Genomic DNA, 9,764 nt, shown 5'->3' with positions numbered 1-9,764 from the left:
AAGATATATTGGGATGTGGTTATCTTTGCAAATCTATCTTAAAGTGTACAAGAGATAATTCAATCAATTATGAAATGGAAAATTAGTTAAGGAAAATAGTTTCTAACAATTAAATTTTAGTTGTCAATATTTAGTTATCAAAATATTTTTGTTCACTAGTTAATTCACCTATGGACAAAAAGGTAATTTTCCTTTTATTGAAAATGACAATTATAAGTTGTTTGCTAAAAAATTTTCCTTCCAATAATAATTGAAGAAAGTATTTTTCTTCCTTTTTTCCGTCTCTTCTCTTCATTCCATTTTAACTATTTCGTTAAACAATTCAAACCCTACATGCAGTTTTGGTCATAAGAAAATTACAATTTTTTTTTCATACATCTTCTCAAGATAAAAAGTAGTAAATTTTCATACCACACACAACTACTCAAGTCATCTATATATTAAAAAAAATATATTTAGTTGAGTTGATAACACTCACTTTAACTCTTCCTTCTCCATGTTACTTAATATGGTATTCTGGTATATACTTGTTTGAGAAGAACGTCTCTACCATCTTTCTTCTCTCCTTTGTTTCTATTCTCTATATCAATATTGATATGTAAATGTGATAATAATTATATTATTTTTATTAAATATCACTTAGGAACATTTTCATTCATGAGCTCATACATTCATCATAAGACTAAGATTAAGTATTTTTCTAGTCTTGGAAATATATATTTTTATCAACAACCAAATCAAACATTATTGTGAGTGTGATCTTATACGACCCTTGAAATAAAGTGAAAATTACCAAAAATGACTTAAACTTGATTTGATGTGACCCGATGAAGCTTAAAAAGGTTAAATTAAGACATATCACAAAATGATCTCTGAGTATTCTCTAACAATATTTTTTATAATTTATTAAATATTTAAAATTGGATCATGTTTGATTTCATAAATTTAATATTAAAATTTATAATTAATATATAAATAAATTTTGCATATAGGTATGTTTTTTAGTTAATTTATAACTTTTTCATTAATTTAAAAAATTATTTGTTAATCCAACTTATTTCGCTAAATTTTTTAGACTGTTGCTTAAGTTTGCAATTCTTTTTGTTGGATTTCAACATTTTTATACAAAATTTCATTTGTCCCCTTATTTAATATGACAAAAATTTATTATAATAAAATCCATTTTCCTATATTTCACTATTTATTCTAATTAATAAAAAAAACTAAAGCTTTTATATTTTTATTTTAACAAATAAAGTGCCTAAACTTAATAAAAAAAACTTATAGTCACGCTAAAATAAAAAAATAAAGAAACAACTAAAATCAACCTAAGGTATGAAATTAACCGTCGTTTTCGATTATTGACAATCCTATAAGACAAAATGCAATTTTCACTACTTTTGGATGGATATCCCGACATTTCGACCTAATAAATTCTAGAATTTACTTGCTTCGATTTTTAATTAAAAATAAATTTTATTTCATAAATGCTTCAATGTATGTTCTGAAAATTTTAAATTTATATAGCCGAATATTTAAAAGAAAAATATTTTACATAATTTTCTAAAAATATATCTTATTATAATTATTATAAACTTACATTTATAAAAATATATAAATTATCATTAATTAATTTCGACAAACGCCAATAATATTTAATAATTTTAAATTTATTGAAATAACATTGTGATTACTAACAACCACACCAAATCTACTTATTATATATACTTTAACCCGGAATAGTATCCTAGTTTTTTCTTTCGGATGATGCAGTAAAAAAAATATTATTGAGTCTAAGTGGGAAGTGATTTGAGACTTTCAAACTTATCAAAATAATACTTACTTATAAAATGAAAGTATTTTTATATTTATACAAGTGATTTAATCATAAATTGAAAGAAAAAAAAAAAACTGATAACAAACTGATTAGGTCCCATTAATAATTTCTATAAAAGATTTTTTTCAAGCACATAGGTTTATTGTTTACAAAGGAATTATTAATTAAAAAAAAAGAAAAATGAAAGAATACATATACAAGTTACTTTACGTTAGCATGTTCCTTTTTTTCATTGATAAATAAATATTCACTTATTCTCAATGTCAAAATTCCAAACGAAAAAAAGTTGAACATATATCTCGTACCTTAATCTGGTTTTAAATCCATACACGAAATAACGCACCAAAACCAGAACTCCTGAGATTCCTCATGTGTGGTTCACATAAACTATGAGAAAAAGCTAATTAAGAAAGTGATGTCTTTTGTCAATGGTTTTCTTCACGATCTTTCACGACTTTCTTAAACCGTGTAATTCACGGTTCAAGAAAAGTTCAAGAAAGCTGTGAAAAATCAATGAATCATCTGCTTCATCACTATCCTAATTCATTCTTCTTTTTCTCTCTTTCAACCAAAGGTTGTTCATCACTAGTTTCTTGTGTTATTGGCGTCTCTCATTTGCTCCCAAGAAGAAGATAAACTTTACCCTTGGAGTTATACAAGGCAATAAATCTCCTTCTTTAAGATCCAATGTCTTTTGCGTTTTGGTTTTTTCGGCTCTTTCTCAAGTATCGTTGAAGGGCCCAGTTTGGAATCAAGAACATGTCCCATCATCTTTGAAGATGAAGATGCAAAATTGTGGCTCTGTTTAACACATGTTAGGTAAAAAAAATGTATAGAAAATCAGAGTAAACGCTGTGTGTTTGAAAGTTGAATTGCATTAATTTTGATGAATGTGTGTACCTTAATTGGAGGAGACATGTTCTGTGGTGGAGTTGTGAAGATTGTGATGTTGAAAATCAAACCTTTGTCTGGCTTTGAATTTCTGCAATTCTTTTGTATTTTATTGTTAGTTTTCTTTAAATTTACATTCGTTTTTTTTCTTAAACAAGTTATTTTAATCAATTCTTCTTATTTCACATCATTATTGGTTTCATCAAAGTATACAAATAACAAAAAACGGTTGAAATTTTCAAATTGTTATTAGCTTAAGAAAAAAAAATTACTATTCAACTTTAGTTAAGATGTCTAATTTATATTTTCGTGTCAGAAAATTTTGTATTTGATTGGTAGTTTAGTTTAACTTACGTTGTTGGAGTGACTTAAGAGTAAGCCACTACCAATGAATGTCGGTCTTCAACGTTTTTCCGATGTGTGAATAATAATGAGCAGGCCCACCACTCTTGAAATGGTCCAATAAGTTTAAAGATTGTATAACTATCTACTGTTTTTTATATTTAAAGGATATTTGTATAAATAAATTCATTTTATTTATTTATGTTAATTTTAAATGAAGATATTATGTGACGCCCTAAAACTTAGATTATCTATACTATAAATAAATATAAACATAAATATCTGTAAAAAAAAATCTCAATTCGTTTTTAAGGATTATTTTCTCAATTTTGTACTAGTATCTACCCGTGTATAGTCCTCCCAGTTTACCAAAATAAAAAAACCATGACTGAATTATTAAAATAATTTTTTACTTATGAAAATGTGTTTGGAAGAAAAGGATTTTAAGCCTAACTCAACCCTACAAAATCAACTTGTAAGGTGAGGTTTGCACCTCACTTATATATTGAAATTGTCTTATCTCTAATCGATGTGGGACTTCCAATAGTGTTTAAAGAAAATATTGTAATTAGATAACAAAAAATAACTCAATTTCATCAAAATGTCAATATTCCAAAATTATAAAGATCACATAGATCTTATTTATAACAAATATTCAACAAGCGACGTATTGATTCACACCTTATGGATTACATATTACGATAGACTAACATCTTATTTAATCCAAAATGTGGATTTACAAGCAAATCCACTAATCATGAGGAAAAATAATCACAATCCTAGTCCATACATCTACCAAAATGATATATAAGAACTCTTCCCTTAGCTTCTTACAACCTGATATTTTAGTTCGTGTGACTCATAACATAAGTGAATCTAGGAGATATCTGTTACAAGTTAGATATTAATACTTAATCGACAACTCGAACAATGGTTCATGAATCATCCAAATGTATGAACTCAAATTCATACAAGTTTCATTAATCTTATTAAGCATTCATACTTTGGTTTGAAGAATTGGAATTCAATATTTTGGATTTCTAAATGAAGTTTAAATGCATCGAGAGATTTAGTTTGGATGTTGGGTATTTCGGATTACTTTTTTCTATATATATATATATATTTTTTTTTAATTTTATCGATAGATTTAATAATGTTACTCATGCTTTTTTGTTTTTCCCCAACCTATATCCATATGTAAGAATTTTTTTCTCAACACACGTTAGTTTCTTTTTAGTAGGTAATGACATTATGTATGGATGTCACCGGGTACACTAAATTTCGTGGGTAGTTATCCATGGGAACTTGAATATTTTTATTATAGTACAATATAACTATTTCAAACAAAACTACAAATCAATCAAATATTTTTTTTTGTACATATATAATACGTATTCAATCATTTAAAGAGACGGAAATAAAGTTTTTTCTTAATTTATGAAAACTAGACAAAAGTTGGATTGAGCTATGGTAATATTTTTGCTTGAGCGAATATAAGGTTGAAACTAAGGTTACTTTAGACTTTATTTTCTCTTGAGTGAAAAGTCTTTTGCTTGAATGAAAATATGTCAGAGATTAAGGTTTGAGTATCCGCTCTATTTCTTTGGAGTGAAAAAATCCTCCACTTCAATGAAAATATAGGAGAAATTAACCTCAATTGTAGAATTAAACCAAATTAATTAATATATTTTCAAAAACACTTCAATAATACTACTTCTAAACAATTCAAATGATCAATCTAAACCCTAGTTTGTTTAAGCGTCATCTTTTGTTCATATCAATTAAACTTTGTTCCATTAACTCAAATTATGATTATTTATTCTCATATAAATTTTATAAACTATCATAAGGAAAAAAAATTAAAACTAGAGTCAAGAAAATTCTATAATTAACTTGCTTAATTTAGTCTCTAAATCAACATATTCATAAGAGTATCCAATTCAAAATATTTCAAACAATCACTTATAAAAAAAAATTCATCATTTAAGTTCGAGCATTCAAACGTATTTTTAACCAACCATAATCCCTAAATCGATTAACAAAGTGACATTTGCACCTAGATATTTTATCCCAAGGTCTGTTAGAAATTTAAATAATTTTTCTTGGTTGCAACTCCTTGTCCTAAAGAATGTCTTAACTACAAGAAAATCCAAAATGACACTACAGAGAAATCCTAAATTACCGACATTACACACAAAAAAAAAATTGTCGACAAAACATAGTTTATAAACAAATTTTATCGACATATTTTAAATTTTTAATTACCGACAAAAATATTCGTCACTAATAAATTTGTTAGTAAATTCTAATTTTAATTACTAACAAAAATATAACAGTTAATAATATATTTGTCAATAACTTCCATTAGTAATTTATAGTGTTTGTTATTGACGAATATTTTCATCGGTAAAATGGACACCAAAATTTTTGCTTTAGTCTTTAACCATGTCATGGTAAAATTTGTTTGTAAATTTGACGGTAATTGAATTTTTTTTTTAAATTTTTTGGTAAATTTATCGGTAATGGATTTTTTTAAAATACATTGGTAAATTTGTCTAACTGAAATTTTTGAAAACACATTGGTAATTCAATTTTTGTAAGTTTCGTCACTAAATTTGTTGGTAATTCCATTGATAAATATGTCAATAAAATGGACACTAATTTTGCAGTCAAACCACAACAAATATTTGTTATAAAATAATTAAAAGTTGGTGAAAATAAGTAGAGAAGAAGGAGGACTAGGAAGAAAAGAAGGAAGAGTATGTGACAGTGACAGTGACAATTGTTGGGGTGATGGCGGTAATAGCAAAAAGTATAACCATGGAGGCAAACGGGGACAATAATGACTAGTGATGGAGGAGAAAGAATATAAGAATGAAGAAAAAGAAAAAAAAAAGGAGAAGGAGAAACAAGAAGACCAAGTTGATATTTACCGATGATCAAAATTTGTTAGTAATTATTGATGAATTTTGGTTGTTGATAATTGTGACAAATAATTATTGACATATTTTTCTATCCATCAGTCAAAGTTAACTAACATTTTATAGATGCATTTTATTTTATCAATGAGTCGTCGATAATTTTAATTTTATCAATAAATGTTGGTGATTACTAATATATTTTATTCATCGATAATTTTGATAAAAAATATTATAACTTTTAGCAGATGAAATTTTTATTTATTGTAACATGTTAATGTATAATTGATAATGTTATTTTCTACCTTTTATTGTTGTTAAGTTTTGGGAATAAAATCAACATCTTCGTAACTTTTATTTTGTTTAATCTCCAAATTTATCTTGTTTTTGCATTGTTTTATATTTTAGTATGTTTAAGCTTGTTTACCTCTAATATCTATCTTGAGTGTGTGGAAAAAGTTAATAGGAAGCAATTATGGTGGAGGAAAACAAACTAGAACTCAAGGAAGCATGATTGAAAAAAAAAAAGAGAATAATTTTAAGATAAATACCTATGTTTTGAGGGACACTAGAATCGCACCCAACATTGCAAATATGGAAAAATGACTCACCTACAAGTATATATTGCCTTTAACCACTCCAGAAGGCCAAAAAATCACCATTGGGCGCTAGGCTGACTCATTGGGCGCAATTGCAGCATTAAGCAGTTGTCGAGAACTTTGGGACAATGATTGCTTCTACTTTATAGTTTCAATTTTTTCAATTTTGTAAAAGTCCAGGTTATCCGCCATGGAGAATAATTCCTATTTGTTGAGATTATATATAAAATACTGAATTTTAATGTAAAATTGCGTTGTTAAAAGTTAGTGTTTGATTTCCATGCTTTTCCAATTAAAGTTAGTGTTTGATTTCCATGTTTCATTCTAAATGTGGATTGTTCCATGCTTATGATTGTTGAGGTGTTAGGAAATATCTTTAGGATATAGACTTGAAATTGAATACCAAATGGATGCTTGTATTTAAGAAGAGAACTTGGTTCATTAATAATCTTTGACTATTAAAACTAATGCATGAGTTCACTTATTAAGGATTCAAGGCATTGAAACTTGACGAGTAATCATAGGCTCAAAGACTTTAGGAATAGAATTTGAGTATTGAGTTGATTTTAACATGAATATGAAATCGAGATAATTTAGAATATATGAGAGTAAAGTGATTGAAGTCTAATATTGATAAATTGTAAATATACTATGTTAATTTGTTGTTGCACACCAACTGTTTGATAAAAAAAAATTTCTTAAAAATTTTGTGAACTTTGTATCTAATTTAGTCGTGAATTAAAAAATTGTCTTAGATTTGCACAAATTCCTTAAAAAAAAATTATAAAATACTTATTATTTATTATGTGTTATGGCGGCATTTGTCATTTTTTATAAATAATCGAACTTAAATAAATTCTTTTAAAGAAAATAAAACATGTAGATAAAAATAAAATAAACCAAAACTTGATATGTATTTTTTATTAGTACATAGGTAAATGTTAAGTTAACATAACATTAATTCATAATAGATAATAAGAATAAATTATAATATTTTCATTTAATGGCCAAATTAATTATAAACATGGTAAAGTAAAATATGACAAATTTATCATACAATATAATTGAAAATATAAAATTAATAACTAGACTATAGGAAGCATACCTGTCAAAAGGTATATTTAGTTACAAACAGAAAAAACAATATATGTTATTGAAAATTTTAATATCTCTAAATATAAATTAATATTATATAGGATTAAATATTATTGTAGTTCAAAAAACTTAATAGGAAAGTGAAATTGTTAATGTCTAAAATTTTGATATAGTTTGGTGTTAAAACTTTAACATTTTACGTATTAAACTGTCTTTTAAATTAACATTTGAGATCCAATGAGTAAAAGATATAAACAACTTTAACATCAATTCCAAAACAACATTTGACACAACAAAATAAGCGCAACTGAATTATTGATGACTGTATTTATTTATTTTTAAAACTGAAAATACCAAAACATATAAAAGTTTTAAATATTGATGAATTTTAATTTTCTGTTCAGGTATAAGAATTAAAAATAGATTTAATTTTATTATATATTATTATTATTATTATTATAATAAAATATAATTATAATATCTATAAGCTAAATAATTAATTATATATAATATCTAACTATTTTATTTTTACAGTTAAATTGAATGTAAATTTCCTTTTTATATAATTATTAATTATTTTATTGATAATAATAAATTATTGAATGGTAAGTACAATATTTTAACTAAATTTGAAAACATCAATTTTAAGCATAAATAATTCAACTGTCATTTAAGCATGTTGTATAAAAATTGCCCATGTTCAAGCGTGTTTAATATTTTTTATTATAAATAATTATTAAAAAAATTATAAAAAATAAGTATAATTTTTTTTGTAAATTTATTATATGTAATATATTTATTATATAAGTAGTTTTTTTTTATGAATAGTTAGTTAAATTTAAGAAAATGATTACTAAAAAGGACAATTATGTGTAAACCAAAAGATATTTTCTATTCATTTTTAAAAATTGTACTTATTTAAATTTAAAAAACAGTTATTAAAAGAGTAAAACTAAGAAAAAAAAATATATACACAATAAATAAAAAACATTTTGTCATTGAATAGTGAAAATATTTATGCTATGCACATGTTATTGTTTTTTATAATAACAAAAAAATAATAATTATTACTTATAATCATTGTATGTTGTTATAATTATAAAATTAATTATAAATAATATTTTTTATTTTATTGTAAATATTTTTTATTTATTTATTGGTTACTTTGATAATTAAAAAAGTATTAGGTTAAAAAAATGTCAAAGTGAAATAATTGGTTAAATTTAAATAAATAGTAATTTAAAAATAAAAATTGATAAAATAATTATTTTAATTTAAAAAAATATTAATTTTTTTTATTTAAAATATAAAATTGGAAAATAAATGTAGACACCAAAATGATAAATTTCCTTTATTATACACTAGTGTAAACACAGGCGCTATCGCGCCTGCGTGTACACATTTTTCGAATTATATTTATAATTGATGATATTGTAATGTTATTAAGTTAATGAACAAAATAAAAGTATATTTATAAAAATTAAAGTGAAATGTATGGAGAAAATATGAAAAAAATAATTGTTGATGAATAGTATGAGAAAAAAGAAAAAGGAGATAAATAAATAGTTTTATAAAAACTTGTAAAATTAACCGTTAATTTTTAAAAATTTAATAAATAATTAAATTGTAAAGGGTAAAATTGGAATTATGAAATGTGGACACAAAAGAGGGAATCCCCTTTATATATAGTTATAGATAGATATGGATAGATATAAAAATTTATTTATTAAATAGGTATTTTTGATGAATAATTAGTTAAATTTAAGAAAACAATTATTAAGAAAAATAAAACTAAAAAATAAAATTGTGTACAATCTTTCTTTGGTATAGATAAATATAATTTATTTTTCAAATCTGGGATTTTCTTCTAAATATTTTAATATATTTGTGATAATATTTTCTTAAATGTTTCAAAAAGAATTTAAAATGCAATTCTGTGCAGCAAATAGATTTTGGGATGTTGAGGTGTAACAAGAAAACTGTTGTCATGCATACTTAATTCAAGCCCAGCCCATTTCGGTTTGGTTTTCTTCTGGGTGATGGAAGAAGACAGTTAGGTGTGGTGTTTTTTTTTTTTTTTTT

This window comes from Vigna unguiculata, chromosome 9 (assembly GCF_037176805.1).
Source record: "Vigna unguiculata cultivar grain cowpea cultivar isolate G323 ecotype 2 chromosome 9, ASM3717680v1, whole genome shotgun sequence".
NCBI classification, from domain to species: domain Eukaryota; kingdom Viridiplantae; phylum Streptophyta; class Magnoliopsida; order Fabales; family Fabaceae; genus Vigna; species Vigna unguiculata.
Note: the sequence above shows the minus strand (reverse complement) of the source record.